At 34.9% G+C, this 12,639-nt stretch overlaps 1 protein-coding gene across 18 annotated transcripts in view; it reads left to right on the plus strand.

Moving 5' to 3' along the window:
• The window catches only part of ARB2A (ARB2 cotranscriptional regulator A), a 490,274-nt gene that overhangs the window by 42,959 nt on the left and 434,676 nt on the right, over nucleotides 1-12,639 (plus strand). For 2 of the 18 annotated variants that reach the window (XM_074201396.1, XM_074201394.1), the window contains one exon: nucleotides 4,957-5,027. The exons of 15 other annotated variants lie outside the window; for them this stretch is intronic. The gene's annotated coding sequence lies outside the window, so the exon portion shown is untranslated. Of the gene's footprint in view, nucleotides 1-2,978; nucleotides 3,052-4,956; nucleotides 5,028-12,639 lie in introns of all 18 variants that reach the window. One more of the 18 variants, XM_074201395.1, reaches the window with a different exon arrangement.

The following is a 12,639-nucleotide window of genomic DNA, read 5'->3' on the forward strand; positions in this document are numbered from 1 at the left end:
TAACAGTTAATTTATATGTATACACTCTGTCAGGGTGTACTCATTTTAACTAACCTAACTTAAGAACTATATGAGTATCATCTTCCCATGTAGGAATGTAAACAGTTTAACCTTATTAAATAACTCTGAAAGTCACATTTTATCTTTTTATGGTTCTCTTTAGTACTGTATTTGAAGATTAAATTTTCTCTTCAACTATGGTCTGTTCATCAGGAGAGTTTGAAAGTCCATCTTTTTCCTGACAAACTGTGCTCGGTTTTGCTAGGTAGTTGATTCTTGGTTGTAATCCATTCCCCTTTTCTTTCTGGAATATCATATTCCAATCCCTCTGATCCTTTAATGTAGAAGGTACCGAGTCCTATTTAATCCTGGCTGTGACTCCTTCATATTTGAATTGTTTCTTTCTGGTTGCTTATAGTATTTTCTCCTTGATCTGATAATTCTGGAATTTGATCACAATATTTCTTGTTTTCATTTTGGCATCTCTTTAAGGTAGTGATTGGTGAATTTTTTTTTTTTTTTACATTTTTCAAGGCAATGTGGTTAAGTGGCTTGCCCAAAGCCACACAGCTAGGTAATTATTAAATGTCTGAGGTCGGATTTGAACCCAGATACTCCTGACTCCAAGGCTGGTGCTCTATCCACTGCGACACCTAGCCGCTCCGATGAATTCTTTCTATTACTGTTTTATCCTGTGGTTCAAGGATATAAAAGCAATTTTTCTTGATAATTTCTTGAAAGATGCTGTCCATGCTTTTGTTTTTTTAAATCAAAGCTTTCATATATTCTTAAAATTCTTCATTTATTTTCTCCTGGATCTAATTTCCAGATTAGTAGTTTCCCCAATGATATGCTTTTTACATTTTTTTTCTGTTTCTTATTTCTTTTAATTTTGTTTGACTACTTCTTCACATTCCATAAATTCATTAGCTTTAAGGATTTATTTTTCTTCATTTAATCTTTTAATTCTTTTCTATTTGTCCAGTTCTATTTTTTTCTTTTTTTGCTTTTTGCAAAGCAATTGGGTTAAGTGACATGGTCAAGGTCACATAGCTAGGTAATTATAGCATGTCTGAGGCTGAATTTGAACTCAGGTCTTTCAGACTCCAGGGCTGGTGCTCTATCCACTGGTGCCACCTAGCCGCCTTCCAATTCTACTTTTTAAAGAGTTGGTTTTTTCAGAGGAATTTTCCCCCGTTTGACCAATTGTATATTTTAAGGAATTGTTTTCTTTAGTTAAATTTTGTCCTTCTAAGCTGTTGACTTTCCTTTTTTTTTTTGATTTTTTTTTTTTTGCAAGACAGTGGGGCTAAGTGTCTTGTCCAAGGTCATATAGCTTAACCAGTATTAATCGTCAGACTGGATTTGAGCTGGTGCTCTATTCATTGTGCGCCACTTTGCTGCCCCTTGCTGACTTTCTCTTGCATAACTCATTTCTTTTTCCAATTTTTCTTCTATTTATCTTATTTGCTTTCTAAAATCCTTCTTGAGTTCTTCTTAGAGGGCTTTTTTGAATTTGAGATCAATTCATATTCTTCTTTGTGAATTTGCATGTGGGCATTTTGACTTTGCTGTTCTCTTCTGAGTTTGTGTTTTGATCTTCCCTATTGCCTTAGTAGTTTTTTTATGGTCAGAGCTCTTTTCTATTTTTTTGCTTGTTTTTAATCATTTTGTGCCCTTTAAATTTGAACTCTGTTTCCTGGGACTCAGGGGACACTGTCCCAAGCTTCTTGTATTGGGGGTCAGGGCCCTGGTTACTAGCTTTCCATGCTGGAGCCTCTGGTACAGGATGCTTGCCCTCTGCACTGGAGTGGCCTGACTGAGCTGCTCCTGTTGTGCCAGGGTTCCAGGGTTGATACAAAACCTCCCAACACCAGGAGGAGCTGTGCTTGCATGGAGGGGCTTTGGTGTTGCAGCTTAAGAGCCTCCTGCTGGCTTGTCTAGCCACTCTGCTCTGGGCTGCACTCCCTTTTTACCCAAATAAGACAGACTTTTCCTGAAACCCAGGAAAATTATCTCACTTTATCTTTTTGTAGATTTTGTGTCTCTAGAATCCATGTAGAGGCTTGATTAGGGAAACTGGAGAGATCTCAGGCAACTTCCTGGCTTCCCTCTGCCAGCTTCTCAACAAACATTTATTAAGCATTTACTCTGTTACAGGCAATTTTTCATCATAAAAACTCCAGGGCTATAAAGGCAAAAGTGAAATTAGAATTAAATCCTTTCATTTTATAATTATGCTTTGGATGATTTCCCTCCAAATGTTTTAACTTTGTATTCTTTTCCTTCTTATAGCCTTGTATCATTTTAATTTATCATATTAACTTAATATTTCTCTGTCCCTAATAGTCAAGTGTCATCTGCAGATATGGAGATTTTGCCATGTACTTGCTTTTTTAGATCATTAAAAAATACTTAGTTAGACTGATTTAGTTCTGATCATTGAAGAATCTAATGTTCTCTTTTCAGGAAAATAGTAGTCTATCTTTGTCTTTTATTCTTTAATTGGTATTCTTTTGAGAAATACTGTATTATATGGAACATTGGAATGTGAAAAAAAAGTTTGGATATAGATCTGCTTGACCTTGGTCAGGTCACTTGGACCTCTTTATGCTTTAGTTTCTTCATCTGTAAAATGGGGAGAGGAAGGGGGGGGGCAGTATATAGGTGTGTGGAATACTTGGACTGCCCAAATGATATTTCATGCAGAATAATAATTTCAATCCCTGACGACTCATCATTTAAAAAAAAGCTTATGTAGAATTTGCGCAAAGGCATGCTCAAAGTTTTCATTTAATAAAGTTTTTGTTACTTTTTTGTCTATCTATTTTTTTGACTTTTATTATATTCCTTATATAGGCAATAAAAAATGCTTTCCCAACATTCTGTCTCCCACCTTTTTAACCTTGCACACACTGTCTTTCATTCTGAGAACACTCTTCCTCACCTTCTTCGACATCATCTCTTCTTCATTTCAGGGTTCAGCTTCAGTTCCAGCTGGAATATGAATCCTCCCCCAACTTCCAAATTGGGCCCATCCCATCCCCACAGGTGCTTTATATAGTTTGTATTTACATGTGCCTATTTAACTGTATCCATCTTGTACCTCTGTACAGTGTAAGGTTCTTTGAGGACAGTCACTGTTAATTTTCCTCTTTTTATTCCTAACACCTGTCTTAGTTCTTGCCACCTTAAATTCTTTTTAAATTGAATACTCTTTTATTCTGGCAGTTAGCAGGCCTTGATCTTTTTTGATCTAGATTTCTTAATTAGATATATTTTTAATTAGACTAACCAGACTTGCTCTTATTGATTTTACTTGACTTTTTCTGCCTAGTGATGGAATTTTGCTATAGTTCTTAGAAAATTTTACAACTGTAAGTTCTTTAAAATGAGAATTTTGTTTTTACCTGTTATCTCAAACTGTGTTGCCAGGTTAGGGTTGATCAAGTTGATTTATTATTAGAATGAAATGAAATGCTTCCCATGAAATTCTGACAGTTAACAAAATGTTTGCTTTGTCATAGCTAAGGAAGGATATTCAAGATCCTACATTTATATGGAGTGGGCTGATTTGATTTTACAACTTTTTCTGTTATGATTTTTGCTTTAAAAAAAGGACAGGCATATATTTTTTTATGTTAGTGACAATGTTGACTCTGGTAGCTTATCTGGGTTATGGCTCTTTTGGTTTTTTTTAGATTTTTATTTTTGCAAGGCAAATGGGTTTAAGTGGCTTTCCTAAGGCCACATAGCTAGGCAATTGTTGGACTTTTTTATTTATATAGTTGTAGTAAATTTTTCTTTTGTCCTATCTTGTCTGTTCTTCATCACTTTATATATTTGTCATTTTGTATGGTACAGTACTATTTCTTTTACATTCATTCATCATTTCCCAGTCATTGAATATTTGATTTGTTTGAGGCTTTTTATTTTACAATTAGTGTTGCTATTAATATTTTCTATATAGATACATTTTATGTTAATGACCTAATAGTAAATCTAGTATTAGCCTTACTTTGTCACAAATGATGAACAATTTTGTTACTTTTCTTCCATAATTCTAAATTGTTTTCTAAAATGCTTCACTATGACTGAATTAGTGTGCCTGTTTTTCTGCATTACAGTCAGCATTATATATATTTGTTCCTATACCATCTTTGTCATTAAATGTTCATTTAATGCATGAAGTTTCACACAAAGTAGCTTAATGATTATTTATTCACTTGATGAAGGTAAGATTATGCACCAGAGATATTTTAATTTATACCTTTTTAGTAATTTTGAGTATTCAAAAAGATTTTTAATAATTTATTTAAATTTAACAAAATTTCAATTATTTAAATTTTATGATTTAAATATTTATAATTACAATGTTTGCAGAAGTTCTATTTTTTAAATCTTGTATCAGTTTCTATTTCTCTGTTGCAGAATCCTTCCTTAAAACAAAATAATATAGTTAATCAAAAGTACTGGCTGAAAAGATTTTTTTTTTTCTGAATCAATAACTTCTGTTCAGATAGAATGCTATATTGATTTTGCCCCGGAGATGCTACTGTCTTCTGCCTTTGGGAAGGCCAAATGTGAACAACCTGACTGAAAGGTCTAGAAATCATGGAACTGGGGTCTAATTCCTTCTCTTTCTCTGGATCTCAGAGAATTTTCTTACTGAGTAAAATGAGAGTATTGAGCAAGGTGATCTTTCAGAGTCTGTTCAACTTTGTCTATTGAGGCTATGAGATTTGGTTGAATAAACCTTTTTATGTGACCTTAGACTGGCCATTCTCCTCTTTGGGTCTCAATTTTCTCCTTGGTTAGTTGATGTACTGTTCTCCTTCACCTTTAACATGCTAATTAGATTGTTTGGGTTTGGTTAGCCTAGGCATTGGCTATATTCCCTTTTCCCCAAGTCATGTATTTGCTTTTTTTTTTAAACATCTTTTTACTTTCTTCCAGGAGCCAGGCTTCTTGGATGCCAAGTGAGAAGAAACGACTAACTAATTTTGTTAACTAGTTACTAAGATAAGGTCAGTTTAAAAAGAAAGTTGCCAAATGCTTTTGGGTTCAGACATCCTGGGATGTCTCCTTTAGGGTCTCAAGGGAGTTGGGGTCAATATGGTGATGCTAATTTGAGATATCTGGGGCAAGCTGCCTGTTGTATCTCCCTCAAGGATACCTTGCTGCTTTCATGTAGACTAATTTGCTTGCCTTGTGGGTGACAATTATTTGTGACAGAAAAATACATAATTGAATGAAAATGCTTGTTAATCTTTTCTCTATGATACTTATAGGTTTGATGGGTGTCACCTTACCTAAAACTATAGCCATTTTACTTAGGAGAAAATACACATCCGTATGTATGTTAGCTTTGGAAATAAGCGTATCATAAGTATCATGGTTAATGTTTTCAGTTTAGTGTGATTATTGGAATGAGGTGTTTTGTTCAGTAGTGATATTATAGATAAAATTCCTTTATGATGAAAAACATTCATTCATCAACATTCATTAATCTTTTGCTAGCCACACAAAATTCTATTCTAGGATCTAGGAGAGTTTACAAATATAAATATGACATTGTCTTTTGCCCCCCAAAAGTTTACTGTCCAGTATGGGTGATAGTTGAATGAATGAAGAAAAAACCACTAAGCTTTTACTGTGTATTAAGTACTGTACTAAATGTGTGGAATATAAATAGAAAATGATAGTTTGTTTTCAGGAAAAACTCTTTAATTTTATAATTCAATTATAAGGTGAGTAGAAATGCCAAGAAGTTCAGTGGGTTCCACAGAGTAGAAGAAAAGCCCATCTTTGGATTCTCTAAGGAGGTCAGATTTATAGGGGCCATGAAGAAGTTCAGTGGGTAGAGCCAAGGTAAGATTTCACTAGAAGTTTCACTAGAGTCGTTGATTCACATTTCATCTAAGCAGATTCATAGCTTGAATGGTTCTGTTCTTTCCAATATGGGACAAACAGAAGAAGGGAAGGGAAAGGCAGGAATAATAAGATAAAAAAATCAGGAGTCCTTTTCTTCTTAATTCGGGACTCAACTCATAGTCCATAGGTACTCTCTTGAGATCCCAATCTCTCTCTCTCTCTCTCTCTCTCTCTCTCTCTCTCTCTCTCTCTCTCTCTCTCTTTCTCCCCCCCCCCCCCATCTGTCTCTCTCTCTCTCTCTCTGTCTTTTCTCCCTTCATGTGCATACATATTCTATAGATGGGCAAATTCTGTATATCTACTGGTGGTCAAACTCAAATGCATATTGTAATATGAGCAATAGACATTCTTAACTCATTTGTTTTTTCCCCTCTGAATGTTCAAACCAAACTCCTTTGAATACTTACGCATTCCTTTCAGGAAACTGTAATGTCATGGGTTGCAATGTTATTTGGAAACAGGATTATTAGGAGAAATACTCTTTAACTTAACTCTGTTCTGGATTTTTTTCCCACAAGTAATGAATATCTTTGGTGATGATGGCTTAAACTAATATGCATTAAAAATCGAAAGGAAATACCTTAAAAAATCAAAAAAGGGAAGATATTTGTGTATATATGTATGCACATATGTCTCTTTCTACATATATATGTGTATATATGTTTTTCCTCACCTCCTCATCTTTCCACTTTTTGCTTTTATTTTCATAGGTCTTAAAGTCATGCATCTGAAAAGAAATTAGAGATCATCTAGTCCAATTCCCTTCGTTTTTAAGGATGAGGAAGCTTAATCATCAGAGAGATCAGCCCTGAAGTTGGCCAACTAGTTTGGGATAGAGTAGGTTTTTGTTCCCAGTTTAGCACTTTTTCTATTACTTGGTTCTATGTAAATTTTTGTTTTAATGAATATTCAGGTGTGTATGTGATTGGAGCCAGAATTGAGAGCTATTGGGCGGCTAGGTGGTGCAGTGGATATAGCACTGGCCCTGGAGTCAGGAGGACCTGAGTTCAAATATGGCCTCAGACACTTAATAATTACCTAGTCATGTGGCCTTGGGCAAGCCACTTAACCCCATTGCCTTGTAAGAAACCTTAAAAAAAAAAAGAATTGAGAGCTATTAAAAGGTATCTGTTCTGTTCTTTTGGGTGGCCAGGTAGCACTAGAGTACACTTTACCCTGGGTCTGCTGTGAGGAATACCTGAGGGCAAATGTGACCCCAGCGCCTTTCTAGCTGTATGAATCTGGGCAAGGCAGTTAAACCTCTGTTTGCCTCCATTTCTTCATCTATTAAATGGGTGAAATAGTAACACCTCCCAGGGTTGTTGTGAAAATCAAAGGAGAAAATAATTGTAAATTGCTTATTAGTACCCTGTCTGGCACACCCTAACTGCTATATAAACATTAGCAATTTATTATTATCAATATTCTCCTACCTACAGTTCAGATAACACACAATCAGGTCTTTTCTTTGTGAGGTAAGAAGAAGCTTGGTAGCTCAGTGGATAGAGCACTGGCCTTGGAGTCAGGATGACCTGAGTTTAAATATGACCTCAGACACTTGCCACTTACTAGCTGTATGACCCTGGAAAGTTACCTAACCCTGATTGCATTGGTTCCAGGGCCAACTCCAGTCATCTTGATTTCTTATCTGGACACTGGACCCAGTTGGTGTTGGAGGAGAAAGTGAGTGACTGTGCAGCCCACCATCACTCAAATCTGATTCATGTGCTTGTCATGGCATCACCTCCCTGATGTCATGATCTTCAAGAATGAAGGACAAATAGTAATAGCAATGAGTTTCATATAACACAGACAGTCTTACCATAAGATTTTTCTGATTATTATACAAATCTTGCAGATATACTCATTTACATAAGAAAGGTCTTTGTTGATGTTGTTATTATTGTCGTTGTCCTCCTTGTCATCTTTCTTTCTCAAAGAAGACCATGACATCAAGTAAATGATGTCATGAGATGGTTGTAATTTTGGATTAAAGTCAGAGGGTGTTGTGCAAAGACATCATTCTTATTCTCTATTCCAGAACAGTCTGAGCCTAGTGACCTGATAAAGTATGAACAACCTGTTGTTGGCCTGGAAATAGTAGGAGACCTTGGCATTTTTGATGTAGGTCTTTCTCATTTCATTTAGGCACTTTGGTATTGCAGTATCATCGGGCTTAGGGGGTTTTTGACTTAGTGATGTGGAGTCAGAAATCCACTATTGGTAGCTGTACTGCTTGGTTCCTCATCTAAGCAGATACTTCCAATGTGTGGAATTATGGTTCCACTTGTACCAGGTGACAAATCTTTTTCAGGAGGGTTTAACTAATCTAATCTGTTACATGATGATTTATTCAGCTTTGCCATCATACTCCCTGCCTGCCCCCCCCCCCCCAGAACCCAGACTTTGGTTTCCCAAAAGATGCCTGGTGGATAATGGGAATAATGCCATTGGATCTCTAGTTGGCATCATTTATGGTCAGAACTATGATTGTATCAGATTGTCTTCGAACCTTCCTCCAACTTTTGTTCTTGATTAACAATAACATTCTTGGCAGATACTTTCCACTCTGGTATATCTTGCCCTAGTCCAGAATTTTACCTCTAGTGGCACAATTGAATTGCCACTGTACATCCCTCTTAATCATGGCCCCAGTTCCAAAAACCAACAAAATAGAAACAGGATCCTATTCTGTTATTCCTGTCTGGGGTTTGCAGGCAACTTGGGCTTGCTTTGAACACTAATTTTTTCAAGAAAGATATGAAAGATATGTTTGTTATGTGAAATTCTCACATTAGCTTTATTTGGGACAGTGAGTCTCAAAGCTGAATCCCAACTTCTTATTCTGTATAACCCATAAATATTAGAAGGTTCTAGGATTTGATATTTAAACAAATGGATCTGAATGTTTCATTCTAGGGTAAACAAACCTCAGCTGCCTTTGGATAGCCTAATTGTTAGTAGGTAAGATAAGTCTGAAAAAGGGAGTTGATAAGGTAGAACTTGAGAATCCAAACCTGAGTTCATAGATACTAGATTAAAAATACTCCTTAAGAGTAATGAACCTAATCACACTAGCCTGTATACCTTCATTTAAGGAAAATAGTGGTTATGTCGACAAGAACTAGAAGAACCCATTATTTATATAAATTTTTCTTATAAATTATTTTTCTCTTTAAAAGCTTTAATGGTTCCTTTTCTTTTATATCACATTGATTTTCAGATGTAATGTTTTCTTTTTCCCTTCCAATGACCTTTTTTTTATTCAAGCAGATTAAAAAAACATTTAACCAACCAATTCAGCCAACCAGCAGGCAGCAATCAGGTGTGATAACATAACTATTTCATTCACATTGTCTTCTGCCTTTCTACCCAAAGGGAGTGTGAGTATGAATTTTAACTCTTCTTTGGGACTAATATTACTTATTCTGATTATATAATGTTCAATTTCATTTTCATTATTTTTTTATTTACATTGTTTTAGCCACTGTATCTATTTTTTCTTGGTCCAGTTCAGGTAAGAGTCAGGTTCATCTGTTGCTCACTTCCTCAATCCCATTAACATTTTTATAATTGTTTTTTCATGTATCCTAGTTACAAAAAATAATAATAGCTATCTCCTTTCATTTGCATTCCATTTACCATCCTTTCTCTTTTTCCTATTAAACCCTTGGTTTCTTAGCTTTTCTTATTATTTGTCTTATTACTCTTTGTATAATACTAATAAAATCATTATATAATAATGGAGCGTTTATATGGTGCTCTAAGGTTTGTAAAGCATTTAAAAATATTTAATTTTATCCTCACAGTAATTCTGGGAGATAAGTGCTGTTATTATTCCCTTTTAGAGGTAAGGAAACTGAAGCAGACAGTTAAATGACTTGCCTAGTTCATAGAACAAGTAAATTTCTGAAGTAGAATGTGGTTGTGAAGCCCCCCCCCTTATTAGAATGTTAGCCTTTCGTCATCATATAGCCTTTTCTAGTTGCTGAAATAAATTTATTTTTGTGAATTTTTCTCCATTTTTCTGTATTTACATTTCTGTATTTTATGTATTTAAAATTCCTACTCAGTTCAGACCTTTTTATCAGGAATACTTGAAAGTTCTGAATTTCATTAAAACTTCATTTTTCACCTTATAAAATTGTACTCAGTTTCATGGACTAAGCTTTTCATGGTGGTCAGGCCACATAGTTTGCCTTTTGGAATATTGTGTTCCAAGCTCTCCTCTCATTTCAAGTTGAAGCTGCTAGGTCTTGTGAGTTCTTGATTTGGTACTTGAACTTTTTTTTTTTCCCCTGGCTTCTTGCAATATTTTTTGTTTTACATGGAAATTCTGAATTTTGGATGTGACATTTTTGATATGTTCTCTTTTGTAGTCTGTCCTTAAGAGGTAAGCTATGTATTTTTTTTTTCCATCTTTACTTTTACTTCTGATTTAAATAGATTTGGACAATTTTCATTTATGATTTCTTGAAATTATAGTGTCTAGGATTTCAGAGAATTTGATGACTATTTCTCCTTGTTCTTCTTTTCAGATCAACTGGTTTGGATAGCATATACCTTTCATTTTCCTTCATCCCCTCTCTTCCTCCCTTATATTTTTGTTTGAATATTTTATGTTTTGTCCGTGGAACCTTTGAGTTCTGATAGGTCTGTTGTCATTTTCAGGAAGTTTGTTTTTTTGAATAAATTCACCACTTCCTGTTTTAAGTGCTTTGCTTTCCATTTTTCCCTAGGTATTCATTATAGTCCTTGCCAAAAATTTATTTTTCTCTTTAAGTCTCTTTTTTGAATCTATAGTAGTACTTTATAGAATGGATTTTTGGACATCTATAATTCCTTTTAGGAATGATTGTTTTCTTTGGTTTGATCAGCTTGTTCTTAAATTGGGATCATTTTGCCAGGGTCATTCTTTGCCCACTGCTCTCCTTTTGAGTGGGATGGTCTATTTGGTTTGGCCCTGCATGTCTTAGATTTTTAGGCTGACTTCTGTATCAGCAGATGTCCTGTTGTCCCTCACCCACTTTCAAGTTTCAGAGTACTAGATATTTTGGGTCCTGTGTGGTGTCTCAGGGAAGTTAGAATAGTAGAAATCTTAGAAGCCTGAGGTGTTCCAATCCAAGTTCTGACACACTAAAATTGGTTATTCTGCTCCTGTTGTCTTCTAGGGTTTCTAGTCACTTTCTTTTCTTCCTGATCCTTTTTTTTGGGACAAGTCTTCTGCTCTCCTTATCTCTAGATATAGATTCTCACAGGCTTCATGTGCTGGAACCAGCTTGAACTGATCTGTAACAAATTTTTACTATGAGCATTTATACCTTAGGAATTGACGAACACTGTAAATCAGAGCATGATTGATTCTTTTGTTTATTATCTAGACTTTTTTCACCCAGAATCAGTTGTTAATCATTTACTGACTTGTTCTTTGCAGACTATAGATATCTCTGGTCCTGTTATGAGACTGCTATCTGGTTTGCCTGAGTGGGAATATTCACTCTGCTAGCTTCTTTCCAATTGTGTATGTACTTGTGGCTTTTGTGTACTTTTGGGTTGGAAGAAATCATGTACTGCATGTTCTTATTGGATTCTTGATTATTATTTAGTCTGATATGATTTTTTTTATTGGAATTAGGTTAAAGGTAACATAGCTTTCTGCCCTCTATCAGGCAGTTATCTTGTTTTGAAACTATAGAATTCCTTTTAATATGTTAATAGATCTTTGTTTCTTTGATTCATTCATAAAACAGTGAGAATAGTTTAGATTCCATTTATTATGCAAGAATCACAAAATTTCTGAGACTGTTTCAGAAAACATAAAAAAGCTCTTTTGTTTGATGCTTCCCTAGTCTACCAATTTTAATTGTTTACTTTTGAGATTTTATTAATATAAGTTTGGAATTCTCTACAGTATCTTTTCTGTAAGCAGTATCTTTTCTCCATTCACATAAGCACAAACCTGTTTCAGACCTTCATCATTTATGAACTAGACTGCTGCATAAATCTTTTTATTAATCTCCCTAATCCCAAGTCTTTCCCCCAATGATCTTCCTAAAGTCAGACTCTGATTGGTTCCTTTTTTTTCTTCCAAGTGATAATTTTATTTTCTTTCCAATTACATGGTATGAACATTTTTCAGCATTCATCCACATGCATATGCCTAAGTTACATGATTTTCTTCCACCCTGCCCTCCCATTCCCCTCTACCCAATAATGAAAAGTCTGGTGATTATTTTACATACACATTTGTATTTAAAGTGCTTGCACATTCTTTGAGGAATTAGGATTAAGGGAAAAGAAAGAAAACCTTGAGTTAGGAAAGAAAAACATAACAGAATTTTTAAAAGGTGAGTGTAGTTTATTCAGATTCTGTTTTTTTTTGCTTTTCTTCCTCTGGATATGAATAGTATTGTCCATAACAGGTCTCCTAGGGTTGTCCTAGCTCTCTGAGCTGCTGAAATGAGTTACATCCATCAAGACTGATTAATTCACAACGTTGTTGTAAATGTGTACAGTGGTCTTTTGGTTCTGCTCCCTTTGCTCAGCATCAAGTCCTATAATTCTTTTCATACTTCTTTAGAATTTGGTCATTTATGGTTCCTTATAGAACAATAATACTCCATCACATTCATATACTATTATGTGTTTAGTCATTCCCCACTTGATGGGCATCTCTTCAATTTCCAGTTCTTTGCCATTACAAAA

Source organism: Macrotis lagotis, chromosome X (assembly GCF_037893015.1).
Source record: "Macrotis lagotis isolate mMagLag1 chromosome X, bilby.v1.9.chrom.fasta, whole genome shotgun sequence".
NCBI classification, from domain to species: domain Eukaryota; kingdom Metazoa; phylum Chordata; class Mammalia; order Peramelemorphia; family Peramelidae; genus Macrotis; species Macrotis lagotis.